The sequence below is a fragment of the Quercus lobata genome, chromosome 4 (assembly GCF_001633185.2).
Source record: "Quercus lobata isolate SW786 chromosome 4, ValleyOak3.0 Primary Assembly, whole genome shotgun sequence".
NCBI classification, from domain to species: domain Eukaryota; kingdom Viridiplantae; phylum Streptophyta; class Magnoliopsida; order Fagales; family Fagaceae; genus Quercus; species Quercus lobata.
The window spans coordinates 26,690,939-26,706,059 of NC_044907.1; the positions used below are offsets into that span (position 1 = coordinate 26,690,939).

At 33.1% G+C, this 15,121-nt stretch overlaps 1 pseudogene; it reads left to right on the plus strand.

Moving 5' to 3' along the window:
• Nucleotides 1-2,427: 2,427 nt before the first annotated feature.
• Nucleotides 2,428-3,251, plus strand: LOC115987673 (annotated as a pseudogene).
• Nucleotides 3,252-15,121: the final 11,870 nt, after the last annotated feature.

The following is a 15,121-nucleotide window of genomic DNA, read 5'->3' on the forward strand; positions in this document are numbered from 1 at the left end:
TAAATAGTTCTAGAGTTACAAGTAGTTTAACCTTGATGTAATTAGTTGGTTAGTGGTGGACACGTGTTAGTTCTGTATTGGTAGATTGTTAATTAGTTAGGTTGTTTGGAGATTCTAGCCTTTTGCCCTTAATTTTTAAAAAATTTAGCAATATGCCCCTATTTCGAAACTATATAGGGATATGCCCCTGTTTCAATACTCGATTACCTTAAAATCGAGTTTCAATGAAATACTCGATTAGTAAAAAATCGAGTTATGCCGAATAAAAAAAAAAAAAAAAACATGGAACTCGATTTTAGGGAAATCGAGTTCCAAAACGCCGTTATAGGGCTTCAAAACGTCACTATAGGGCTTAAAAACGCCACTATAGGGCCCCTTGAACCTGGTATGAGGACTTATAAAAAAATTTTTGTAGGAAAATACCATTATAGGGCTCTAAAACGTCACTATAGGGCTTAAAAACGCCACTATAGGGCACCCTGAATATGGGCCAATCACACTTATAAAAAAATTTGCAGGAAAACGCCGTTATAGGGCTTTAAAACGTCACTATAGGGCCTAAAAACGCCACTACTATAGGGCTCCCTGAAAATGGGGCAAATGGAACTCGATTTTCTAAAACTCGAGTTCCATGCACTTTTTTTTTTTTTTTTTTTTTTTTAAAGTTTGATCAGGCATAACTCGATTTTCTACAAATCGAGTATCGAAACAGGGGCACGATCCTATATAGTTTGCAAACAGGGGCATATTACCAATTTTTTTAAAAAATTAGGGGTAAAATGCCAGAATCTCCTAGGTTGTTAATAGTCAGTTTCTCACGCCTATTCTCATTGCATCTAAGGAACAGAGTTCATTTTATTTAATACACAGATTCATTCACATACAAACTTTTCTCTCTTTCTCTCACTCTTTTTGGTCTCCATGAGTTCCACCATTGTTGAAGGTGTATGTGCTTGAATTCTAACATATATTAATAAACTTTTTAAGAAATATTTTATGCAAAAATGAAAAAGTAATTGCTTTTTTTAAAGCCTTTTCAATTTCTCATACAAAGTTTCCTAAAATAGATTATTAGAGCATATATTAACAAACCCTTACTACTACTACTATTATTATTATTTTTCAATGTCCTATTACACAAGCTCAATGTGAGTAATTTCTAAGCTTTCTGAAGTTTCAGCCAATCACTGATTGAACCAATTCGACATCTCAAATTTCTTCTGCTTATGAATCTGCTATGGTGAATTGAATATTGGTGCTCAATTTCAGTCTGGTGGTGCTAGTTCTTCATTAACAATTTCACAGGTGCATTTCCCCTTCTACTCCTAGCATAGATTCCAAACATTCCATTTTTTGAGCCAGTATTGTTGATAGACAAGCTTTTGCATCTAAAGATTGGATCTTGGACATGGGTAACTAATGATATAGTCCATTCAATAACTCATCTTACCACCATTACTCTTGTCATCAATACTGTTGTTCATTTATCTATTGGAAAAACAACATTTGTAACTCAAATAGGCATAGTTAAACTCAGTGAAACTCTTATCTTGACTGGTGTACTTTGTGTACCTTCTTTAGTTTCAACTCAATTTCCATCAGTTATCTTACAAAATTTTTATTTTGCTGCTTTTTCTTCATTTCTAACTTGTGCTTTATTTAGGACCTTGCTCATTGGATCATGATTGGTTTAGGTAAAGAACATGGTAGTCTCTACTTCCTACAGCAAGACTTCAAGTCAGATATGTTCAAATCAGTTGTTTCTTCCATACATACATGTCCCTTAAATGCTTGGCACTATTGTTTAGGACATCCCTTTAATGAGAAATTAGCCCTTCTTAATTAGGTGCTTCCTGTCGTAAATAACATCAAAGATGATCTTCGTATGATTGGTCAAATTGTCTAAGCAAAAAAGGCTTCCTTTTCATTCCTGTACTAATGTTTCTCATGCTTGTTTTGAACTCATACCCTGATTTGTGGGGACTCTTCTCCATTCCTACCACTGATGTTTTCAAATTCTTTCTTACAATTATGGATGATTATTCTTGATGTACTTGGGTATACTTGCTTAAATCTAAGTCTGAAACTAAGTCCCATGTTGTGCAATTTAACACTTCAGTTGAAACATTTTCTTTCTCATTGTGGATCAAGCTGCTGTTGTGCTTCTTCAGAGGTTTAATTATGACTAGGGTGGAAATAGTAAATGGATGGCTACTCTTGTCCAAATTGCTGCCTTCCCAATCCTTTTAATCCCATTCTTTCTTATTCCTTCCTTCAAGGAGCCTTCAACTTCTTCAGCCCCACACTCTTTTAAAATTCTTGCCTTGATCTACTTCTCTCTTAGAGTGCTCAAAGCAAGTGACAAAATGATGTATTCATTTTTTTGGTTTGTTTTTGTTTGAGTCTTTTTTATTTTTGGTTGATAACACAACATGATGTTTTCTATTGGACTCTTATACCTCCCTGCCTCTACTTACTCCCTCATATGTGCAACACAAACAGCTTTTAATGTAGTTTTCTCATACTTAATCAGTTCTAAGAAGTTCACTACTTTAATTCTTAACTGATGGCTGTCCTCTCATTTTCATCTTTCCTGATTTTAGTCAATGATGACTCTAATGGACCATCAGGAGTTTCTAGGTGGCAATATATAATTGGTTTCCTTTATACCCTTAGAGCTTTTGCACTTCACTCTCTTTGCCTATCCCTGATGCATCTTCCCTTCCAAAAAGTTCTACAAAGGGAAACATATTCAGTGGTTCTAGAAATTCAAATCTGTACAGCACTTGTTGCCACCTATGTTTCTATTGTGGGAAATAAAAGACTTTTTGTATGGAAATGGTAGGTTTTGCTGGAGGAAGAGTTTCTTATGTTATGACCTTAGTTTGGATAGCTGTGGCTTGGCAAGTTTGTTCTGTTGGTGTTGTACTGTTGTGGACTTAATTTGTACTTGTATCATCTCTATTAGTACTGCTTCTTTGGCTATTACTCCTATTGCTTCCATGATAGTCTTCCATGATAAGATGAATGGCATCAAGGAAATTGCTATGCTTTTAGCTATTTGGGGTTTTGCATCTCATATTTAGTAGAATTATCTTGATGATTCTAAGGCAAGGTGATTGTAGAACATTGTTAGTGAGTCTCATAATGACTCACCATGTTGATTTCTGGTGCAATCTTTTGTGCTTATGACCTTGGCATCATGTGAATGGTTTGGGCAGGCAAGTTTCTATAGGGGAAGGAGAAGCCAAAGTGATAATGACCTGGATGTTTTGTTTATTGAAACCAGTGCCAAGCAATTAGTTTCCTCTACTTGGATAGCTAATTATACAAATGTTAAAGGCTTGTTGATAAAATGTAAACGCACATGATTTTGTTTGGGCTCACTCCAAACACTAGAGACTTCATTTTCAGACAGAAAAAGGTTTAAGTGAATATTGCTAATGATCTGACCATCAATGATTCTGCTATATTTCTCTTTCAAAGGGTAAAATTCTTTGGTCTCTTTTGAATAAAGGAGAATATCTAGATGACAAGAGTTCATACATACTTAATGGTTACAACAGTTATTTCATGCTTAGCTGAATTTCTGATCTCCTAAAATATTTCATGTCTGATCAATCATTTATGTTGCCATAATCTGATTAACACAATGACAGCATATGATTATTTCTTTCACAGCAACAAAAAAAAGAAAAAAACCCTCTTATGTAAGCTTCTTATTGTTTTTGTATTGCTAAAAACCTCATGTCATACAACTTAGTTTTCATTATAAATCCCTTGTCAAGAACTTTTTAGAAAGATTGCAGCAGCCTTACCTAGAATGGAAACACTCTTTTTGACCAATCAAGAAGACATGGTTGATGTCAATCCTTAGTCTAGCAATGCATTTGCAACGTAGTCACAACCACAGTCAGGAGGATGTGCATTTTGATACATGTTGTGGACCTAAGCTCCAACTTCATTGTCCCATCCTAAATGTCTTATGAATTATATCGCATTTGTAAAGTTCTCGTTGTCCTCTTTTGTAGCTTTGCCCCTCTTTTGGTTGGTTGCTAAAGGATTTATGTAACATTTGGTAAATTTTTAGAAAATTCGTGTCTTTAGTGAACTAAACTACAAGTTCCTATTCTAAAAGTGATTATATGCAATACAATTGTTTGGGTCTATCCTTTATTTTTAAAGAATCTTTGTGTTATGTTAGGTTGTGTTTAAAAGGTGACTTTTCTGCTCCAATTTACAATTCTTTGTCTTGTCAGACAGATCTCCTCTCCCCTTCTAGTTCAAGAGCATAGCCCTTCCTCACTCAAAAATCAAAACAGTTAAATGCATGTGACTACTTCACTTGAGGAGCTTGTAACATTGTCGATTCACCCTTCCAAGGCTTAAAGTTTTAGATATTGTCATCCCTCTAGTTGCACTGATTTTCCTCTGCACGGGATGTATGTATTCTCATTCTTATATTGTTTAATGTACAGATCCCAAAGTTATACGGGGTATGCACATTGTGAGAAAAAAGGATATAAGCATTCTCTGATTCTCATTCTTATAATGTTTAATGTACAGATTCGAAAGTTATATGGGGTATTCTCATTGTGAGAAAGAAGATGGATATATTGAATGCATAATATATTTTCTAAGTTAATAACAATCTTAAAATTGACTACTGGAGAGACTAAGAGAGACAACTTATGCCCCCATTGACATGACAGAAGTTAAAATGAAACTGTGAGCCTCCTGTAAAGCTATAACTAGTTTTACAATTTTACAACCAATGATTTTCAATCATCAAGTTGGCAAAGACGAAGAAAAAACAATAATATTTCTCTATTTCTCTTGGTTATGGAGTTACTCTAGCTTGAGTTATTATAGCTGACCCTCTAAGAATTCAAATGCGATTAGATGAGTATATGAAAAAAGATAAGATTAGGACCTAAAAGAAAAATCACCAAGGAATTTCATATCCATGAATAACATTGGCGAAACAGTGAGCATGTATCATATATGGGAAGTAAAAATTAATAATAGTAAGAATCAGAAAAATCAAAATCACTGCTACTAGTATAAGAAATAAAGACTAGATAAAGATTTTGCAAAGCTTGGAAGAAATCATACCACAAATCCTAGAATAAGGTGAAATACCCTCTTGAAATTTTCTCTATAAATATTCATCTACTTACAATAACCATAGTTTCCATCAAATTTTATGAAACTTAGTTTGTCACATTACCCAGTGGAACGGACCCTCCCTGTCCTAAAGTGATCAAATCTATGAATTTCCCTAAAACAAATAGACACCAAAGCAAACAATAGCTGAGATGTTATTGCAGAAAAATCTGCTCAAACCCTTAACCAGCTCTCACTCTACATAGATTAATAACTAGACCTCCCCCAAAATTCTATCACAATTCCAATGCATAACAAATCAACAATTTACTGATCCATCAACAAATGATAGAGATTGAAGAGGAAGATAGAATTAAAATTTAAAAAAACATCATCCATATGATATAATCTCTAGATAGGGGTGGCAAAATAAGCCCAAACCCACTTGCCCGCCCAAACCCACTTGCCCACCCAAACCCACCCACTTTAATTAAACCCAAACCCACCTAGTTATTATTTGGGTTAAATGGGCATCAACCCAATTAGACCTAGTAATTATTGGGTTTTAACTAAAAACCCATTTAACCCAAAAACAATAAACCCAAATTCAACTCAACCTTCACATAAAAAATAAAATTAAAAAAAAAAAAAACCAGCTCCTCTCTTTCTCTCACACTTAACTTAGAGCTCGATTAGCCGTCAATGGCGGCCTTAGAGACCTCAAATGAAGCCGCCTTAAGATACGTTTTTGGAAATGTTCTCTCCTTCTTCATCCTCCTTTGATCGGTGTTCTCGCATTCTCGATCCGACTTTTCTCCGTAAGCTCTTCTCAACCTCGTAGATTTGATCTTTTCATTCTCTCCCAAGAAATTCAGTCCATCGAGGGAAGGTATTTGCCTGAAGGGAAGAAGAGTTATGAATCCAAAACCCTCCAAACTCAAACTAGAATCTATGAAACAGAAACTATCATACATGGTGTTGTGTTTCATGGTGATGACAAATCAAACGTAGAGATTACAAGCGTGTGTCCTCCTACACCCCCAATTGTGAGTGTATCTCAGCTGCCTCCTCCTCCAAATCATGGCTTTGATGACTTCAAACATCCCACTACAACTGGTCAGAGCGCTGGCAGTTGCTGGGCATTCCATTGAAAACTAGGGCTGTTAGACCCAACGCTCTAAGTCACAGCCCTAGAGTTGGGCATTCATAAAATTAAAATAGATGCAGTTGCAGTATGATTCTTAAGCCTGACTAATGGAAATTTAGGTCGAATTTTTCATTTCCTTTGTGTTCTTACATTTCTCACCAACCAAACGGAAAGTAACAGTGTGTTTGTGTACTTTGGTCATTTTCACTTTAAGGGCATTTTGGTAATTTTGATAATTGGGTGAGTTGGAGTTTACCTATAATAATTGGGAAGGGTTGGGTTTGAATTAGAAGTAATTAGTTAAATGGGTTTTAATAGGTGAATAGGTTTTATATACCCAACCCAATTATGTCCACCCCAAATCCACCCATTTGACACCCCTATCTCTAAATCACACATAACTTATTGAAAAATTACTTTTGATATAAATAATTAGGAACTCAGGCACCCTTGAGTGAAACTTGGCTCTCAACATACACCATAGTTTCTTTAGGGATGAATGATCTCGGAAACTCTGGAATTTGAAGATTCCTAATTTCTTTAGAACCAATGTTATACAAGACTATTGCTCCATCATCACCAAGAAGAAGCATTCCATTCTTGGAAAATTTCAGGGGCCTGTGAATTCCTAACAAGGGTCCTACAACAAGTTGTTTGGTCCAAGAATCCTCAACCCCATATTCACACATCACCCATATATCGAAGTATTTCTCTGTCATAGTATACTTCTTATAAACAACAAAAGCAAGGCAATCATTGAACATAGAAAAAACTTTGTTCCTCTGCATACTTGAAACACTGTCCACAGGGTACTTTAGTTTTTGAAACACCTCATTATTCGAAACACCTCACAACTCATGTCGAAGGATAGAATTATCTCATGTATGTTTTTAGACCCCTTAAAACCACAATTGGATTAACCTAGTAAATTAGCCAAGTGATTACTTAGTCCAAATTTCAAATCTAGGTTATCACAATTAACCAATCATGTCATGCATAGCGGCGAAAAGATAAATAACACAATGATATGATCACCTAGGAAACCAAACCGGTAAAAACCTGGGAATGATTTAACCTAGCTATCCTCAAGGTAAACCTGAATCCACTATGAAAGAATCGAAGTTTTACAATAGGACTTAGACCACTAACATCCTATTACTACCTAGCAGTAGAAACTTACTGACACGACCACGTGTAAGCTCCGAGACCACGGACTCCTTCTTTCTTGGATTCTCTAGTTAGTACAAGCACACCAACTTGTGTTTCTCTAAGTTCTTATGGCAGCAACTGAATAATCATCAAGTTCTTGAACGAATCTCCTTCTTGATAATCTTAAGTTTGTGTAAAGGAAAGCTCCTCATAGATCTCACAAGAGATTTACACAAACAGCAATATGAGCAACATTAAGATGTGGCTAGGATTTGTCTTATATACCTAGGGCAAAAACACAAAACCCTAAACGTTTTAAATAAACTAGAGCTGAGTTGGAATTCTGCAGAAAAACACATTCTGTCCGAATTTTGATTGATCGAGTCTAAGCTTCGATCGATCGAACTAGGCCAAATTGCACTTTTAATTCAACAACTTAAATCCAACTTTACATAAATGACACAACTTTGAGCAAGTCTAAACACAACTAAACAACTTGTTTTGATCATAATTTGCCAACAATACACATTAGAGTTTTAAATACATAAGATTCTAAGTCTTTAGAACCTAACATCTCACAATCACAATTCTACCCGAGTTCATTTATGTGGCCGTTGTCAAAGAAACCGAGCCAATGATTGACACAATTGAAGTACATTGCATAATAAGAAAGCAACCTAAGGTTTGAACGATGAATAGTGGTGTCAATTACTAGGGTCCAGGAATCAGCATTTAGGGAGTAAACATGAAAAAAATTGTAGTAGTATGTGAAGAGTGAATTCTGGGTAGGTGGAGAATTCTTGTTGTAAGTGACAATTCTAACCACCTTGTAATCACTAGAATATTGATCATAACCAAATGCATAAAGTGTTGTAACCTTATATGGTGGAAGAAAAGGACGCTGAGGAAGTGGGGGACAACGAATGATCTTACGTTCTCTGATTGCTAGATTCCATAAGACAAATACACCGGAGCAGCCACTGCCAACGCTAAGGTAGGGAGCCAAGGGACCACCAATGCAAATAATACCATTGATGCAACCAAACAGGTTGATATCTATAGGTCGACGAAGTACGGCCAAGCATCAAGATAAGGGTGCAGGGAGAAGACATGTTCTAATAAACCAGAGCTCTCGACCAAAATACTTGGATTTTCTATTTTTGTTTGATGGTGAAGAAGGTGTTTGGCAATGAAAGTTATGTTTCGGAAAAGAGTAGACCATGACTTTTGAACGCACCTGAAACGAAATAATGATTAAACTGGAAGCCATGATAGGATCTCTTCCGGTAAGTATAAATTATTATTGGAGCTTAACCTTAATTTGGACCTTCTCGACCTTCGCCCCCACCTCGACGCCCACGTCGAATACCTTCGCCCACACCTCCACTTCGAACTCATCGAACTCGACATTATTGTCGATTGACTACTGCTAGTGTTTGATTGAAATCACTATTCCTAATATATACTCCTTTATTACTCCCTAGTCCGTTTGGTACTCGGTATTTTTATTCGCACACGTTTCTTTTTTTCCTTTTTTTTTTTGGAGAAAATTTTTTCATGTTGATTTGGCAGTGTGGTGCTGTTAACTTTGGTTGGATTTGAGTTGGAATAATTGGGTTCTTTTTTTAAGTGTTTTTTTTTTTTTTTTTTTTTAGCTCAAAAATTCAATTTTTGGGTCAAAAAGTAAAATTTATTCAAGTTAGACTTTAGTTTCTGTTTCTCAACCAAAAAAAAAAAAAAAAAAAAATTTGACCCTTTAGTTTTGGGCTAAAACATATAAATAAGATAAGCATAGGAAATTAGAGACATGGTGCTAGAAAGTAATAAAAATGAAGAGAAATATTCAAAACAGCACCTTAAAATTCTAGTCATTATGCTTATATTTTTAAAGAGAAGAAAAACTTGCTACAATTCAAAACTTATATAATATTTAAACTTAATAGAACATGTAATATGTATTCCATGTGTGTCTATATATATATATGTATGTGTGTGTGTGGTGGGGGGGGGGGGGGGGGGAGAGGGGGGTAATATTTAAAATATTCAAATTAGCAAGAATTGATTATGATAATTTTTTTTTTTTAAGTCCTTTTAGGAACTGTGGAAGCACAAATTTGGTTCAACCTGAGCTTATGATCACAATTAATTTGTATTATAGGTTAACAATATTCCACAGTGGGAAATTTGAACAAGAACTATGCATCTTTGAGAATAAAATAACATAGAAATATTTATTCATCAGGTTTGTTGGAACGATTTTTTTATAGAGTTTCTCCCTCTTGTTTTTCCAAAAAATCCCCCTCTTTATATCAGTTTCCTCCCTTTTATATTCCCCCTACTTCTCCTTCATTCTTATCATTTCCTTCATTTGACCTGTTTTTTTCTCCAACATGAGCTATCCTTATATAGTTTGGCAACCTTCTGTCCCATCGGGCTCTTCTTTCCTCAACATTATGATGAATGGAGACTTTTGGGGCTCTTCATCTATTCTAATCAGTTGTCCAACATAATGCAAATGTATCAGACAAATTATTGTAGATCTATCAGGAAGCTTTAGAAGGCATCCTCGGATAATCCCGTAAGTTCTGAAATTCTTCCTTAAAAGGTCAGGAAACACGTTGACTTTGCTTGCTTAGTGTAGATATTTACTTTGAATGGGTTCCATGGTAATTTACCATTGGACCCATGATGACGCGCCCTTTGGTCTGTGCTCCGAGGTATGGGTCCTTTGAGGAGGTTTTCACCCTAAAGGAGTACGTATTGGGCCTAGTTTAGCCAATGACCCAAATAATTGATCTACAAGGCCCAAATAACATTCTTTAATGTCATCACATTAAAAATAGGTTTACGTGGTCAAACTAAATAGGTTTAAAAATAGGTTTACGTGGTCAAACTAAATAGGTTTACACGCCCTTTGGTCTCTATTGATTCATTCTTTAATGTTATGTTTACCCTATATTTTTTTTGACCAGGTAAACCTATTTTTAAAATGAATTACACTAGTAGAGCATCTCTATTTATGCATGTTGTATGACCATGGCCCCTAAAACTGTAGAGAAATATTGCTTTTATTCATTAATTTCTATAAATTTATGACTTTGGCTATTGGTATTTTTTTACAATTAAATTTAATAAAAATCAATGGCTAGAAAAAATATGTAACTTATATAAAGTTATACTAGATGTGACTTGAACTCATCTTTTACTCTACATATTCATCACACAAAAACCATTTCATCTTTTTTTTTTTAACCATACATTTCAAAATTTATTTGAGAATAATTCAACTTAAAATTTTAGTTGTATTTTCATTTAAATCCCTTATTTTGTTTCTAAAAAGGAAAAACTATTCCCTTATTTTTAAATTTAATTTGTTAGACAACCTTTTGGAAATTTTATGCTTTTAAAAAAAATATAATTGTTCTTTTTATCTAGCTTATTTTCAAAATTATATAAACCAATAAAATAAATTATCTCAAGCAGAACATCCCCAGTAAATATTTGACTTAAATCATTCTCATAATGACAAAGTAAGCTTTTTTTGGGGGGGAATATAGTCAGGTTAATTTATAGGAAATATTATTATGGAATCAAAGATATTCTAATTGAGAAAGTCTATATGCACAACAAAGTTTTACAATATTTTCACAAGCTCTTTTGAGTTATGGTGAGTGTCAATATAATTGTTAATCTATGGTAAGCTTTTATCTATTGAAAAATATTGTGAAATTTTGATATGATAGAATAATGAACCAACTCAAAGTATTTTTTTTTACATTTTTTATATATTTATTTTAGAGTTTACAAAACCTAAATTTGCTTGGATTTAGATGATTAGATCCATTGCAATTATTGTATGATCTAAAAGTTAGAAATGTGAAAAAAGTCAAAAAAGTTAAAAATTAAAAAGTCAATTATTGTTGTCATTGGAGTCACGCTACTCAGGGAGTAAAAATGAGACTGTGAGGGTTTGGGGTACGTTTGGGTAGGTTGTTATCTTCTTCTTTTTTCTTTTTTCTTTTTTTAATTATATTTTTATTTTATTACTTGATTTGGTTTGAAAGTTTACATTTCTCTTCTACATTGATGATTATAAATTCAAATGTAGAAGAGGAATCATTACCACCAATGTGATTGTGTTTATATTTAGGTACATGTTGATTTGGAAAAATTAAACTTTACCACCCTAAACTATACCCTAGATTACACTTTGCACCCTAGACTTTTTAAATGCACATTTTGCACTCTAAATTATGACCCTTGTTACATTCTACACCTTGACATTAAGTTTGCTGTTATGTTGGATGGAAATTTCAAGCACTGAAGCATGTGACTTGTGAGTCTTCCTTATATGGTACAAAATAAAAAGACCAAATGTCCCCATTCCCAACTCATTTCTTCATCCCAATCCCAAAATTTCCAAAATTCATATTATCAGATGTTATTAAATTTTATATTGATATTTTTTCTTCAAATGTTTTGAAGCAAAAACTTGTGCATAGAATCTTGGAACTTGCACAGAGAAAGCAAAAAAATACATGGAAAACTGTGTTTAAAAATATGAATGAAAGAGGTGGTTTGCAAAATTGGTGGGCCTAATGCTAATTCAATCCATTAAGCTGTGGGATCTAACAACACGTAATCCAAAAAGACCCAAGCTTGTGTAGAAGAGAAGAGAAACTAAACCCACATGTAAAATAGGTTGAAACTCACCAACCTGTCGGAGAAGAGAGGTGGTGCCCTAGATGGTTTTGTTTTGGGTACTTACTATTTAGGGTTTTATTATTTTATTTTATTTTATTTTTGTGAGAGTGAGAAGAGTTGTTGACCAAGACAGAGGAGAAGCTGCATCACAAGAGAGGAGAGATGGGTAAGAAGTGAAGAAATAATTTTTTTTTCTTTGATTCATGATTGGGAAGAGGGGCATTTGGCCTTTTTATTCTTTGCCACTAAGGCAAGACTAGGTGGAGTCACATGCTTGAAATTTCTATCTAACATAACAGAAAACTTAATATCAATGTGCAAAGTGTAATAAGGGATAGAATTTAGGGTACAAAATGTGTATTCGAAAAGTTAAGGGTGCAAAGTGTAATCTAAGGTATAATTTAGGGTGATAAAATGTAATTTTCCTTGTTGATTTGGTTTGGTGTATTCACTTCTTTCCTTTTCAAGAGCAATCAATGGTTAATATGGATTTTGCGTTGTGTTAAAAGAAATGAAGGAATGGAAAATTATAATACTAAACCCAAAATAAATAAATAAATAAATAAATAAAAAGATCTAATTTATATCTATTTATATCTATACTTCTATATCTATTTGTACCATTCGGAAATGTCCCAAAATAAAGTTCTTTAATCAAAATTTATAAATAAAAGTATTATCTTACCATTTATTTTATTTAAAAAGTCAATGTTATTATTTGTTTAAATTGATGAGGATATATATATTTTTTTTAATTTTTATCTTTTTACTTGACTAACAATGTATTAAATGATATTCCCTTAAAAAATTGGATCATGACAATTTGGACGTGGCTTGTGAGTACTATTTAAGAGGCTTTCCCAATTTAGATTCCTACTTTTGAATGCCCAAAATACCCTCAAATTGACTGGTTTAAGAAGTTTAAATAATAGGGTTAGACATATAAAATTACTATTTTAAAAATTCCTAAATTTTAAAAAGCAGATTTCTCCATTTTTCATTTTTCTTGTCAAATTCAAATTTAAAAATAAAACATTTTTTTTAAGAACTAAAACAGTTCTTTTTTAGATTTTTTTTATATTATTATTTAGAATCACCTCAAATTTTAGATAGTTTCAAACTATTTTTTTCTCTCTCACTATATGGTAGTATACTAAAAACTTCTTTTTCTTCCTCTTTTAATAAATAAAACAATTTTAAGATGTAGGACAACCATTATGCCAGATAATATTACAGAAGAATTTAAAACATGAAGTCAAAAAACAACTACAATGACAGCGAAAATCAATTTTAATATATTGTCTCTGCATTATTCTTCCTAAGCAAGGCATAACCTATAGGATGAGGAAGATGGGTAACAAAACATGAGTGGAATAACTAAATAGCCTAACGTATGACTACAGAAAACAATCAGTAAAAAAACCTCCACATTGCATTAAGCCGTAACCTGCCCACCATTAATAAATCTAATTAATCACTTGCCAAATAATTGATTAAATTCCCATCAAAAAAAGAATTGATTAAATTAATCACAACCGACCAAAGGCCATATAGCTGAATTGGCGGGTTCTAGGGGGAAAAGGGTTGGAGCTGCGGGGTTAGCAACATGTTGTAATTATTTCTCAAAAAAAAAAAAACCTTAATCACAACCAGGCCTAAAACCCTAAAATTTGGGATATGATTCCTAGGAGAAAGAAAAGAATGGAATGGAATGAAAGAAGCGGATTATTCTTATTCGGAATTTTGGGCATGCAATGGACAAGGATAATAAGGAACATCATGCTAAGGGGATTGAGAAGAAAAAATAAATTATGTCAAGAAAGTGATAGAATGCTCTTGGTACAGTGTACTAACCACACAATTCATTAGGTGAATCCCCAGCCAAAATATAAAGGTTGAACAGAACACAAACCTGTGGCTTGGCTAAAAGAAGCACATCATGATGAATACCAGAACATGAAAAACTATCTTTCTAAATGTGTAAGTAAAAAGTTCAACATGAACAATTTCACAGAAATCTAGCAATCACTGAGGTTAAACCAACCCATCTAGGAACTTTTACAACATTGAAATGCTAAGAGACCACAAAAACTATAATAAAGTCATCTAGCTACAGTAAATATGGTTTCCACCAAAGTAAAGGAAACTTAATTTATCAAATTAGCAAGTGGTACGGACCCTCAAGTGACCAAGTCTGTGTGAATTTCCCTAAAACAAATAGACACCAAAGCAAACAATAGCTGAGATGTTATTGCAGAAAAAACTACTCACAGATTAATAACCAAACCTCCCCAAAAATTCTATTACAATTCCAATGCATAACAAATCAACGATTTACTGATCCATCAACAAATGACAGAGATCGAAGAGAAATATAGAGTTAAAATTTAACAAATACATTATCCATATGACATCATCTCTAAACCACACATAATGAGTTTTCTCATATTTAAATATGAGAATCTCACTTTTCTCCTGCCTTCAAAATGTGTAGCGAAGTCAATATGTGTAAAAAATTTCAATATTTTCGTAAATTGGGTTGGTAGAATTAACGAGTAATTAATTCAATATGCTATTGAATGCACTACATAGATGTAGGTTAATTAATTCAATAAGATTCTATAAATTCATTGTTAGTGTGAATGTCTTTTTTTTGTAAAAGAAAAATAAGATTGACCCAATATAATTTGAAGTTTAAAGAAATAATTTTAAAAAAGGACTAATTAATTAAAAAATATTTAATTAATAATATTATGTCTCATTACATTATTTAAATACTTGTTTTTTTTTTTCTTTCTAAATATACAAAATTACTGATTAAGTTTTTCTATTTATATATTACTAACTTGTTATTTTCATTGAGGAATATTGTTAGATCAAATAATTTAAATTAGTATTGAATAATTACACAAATTACTCATTGAATAATTAATATTTAACGATCTAATTAATCAAATGTGTGCAACCTTATCATAAGTTGTAGTCTTAGCCAATCGAATTATAACATATCATTAA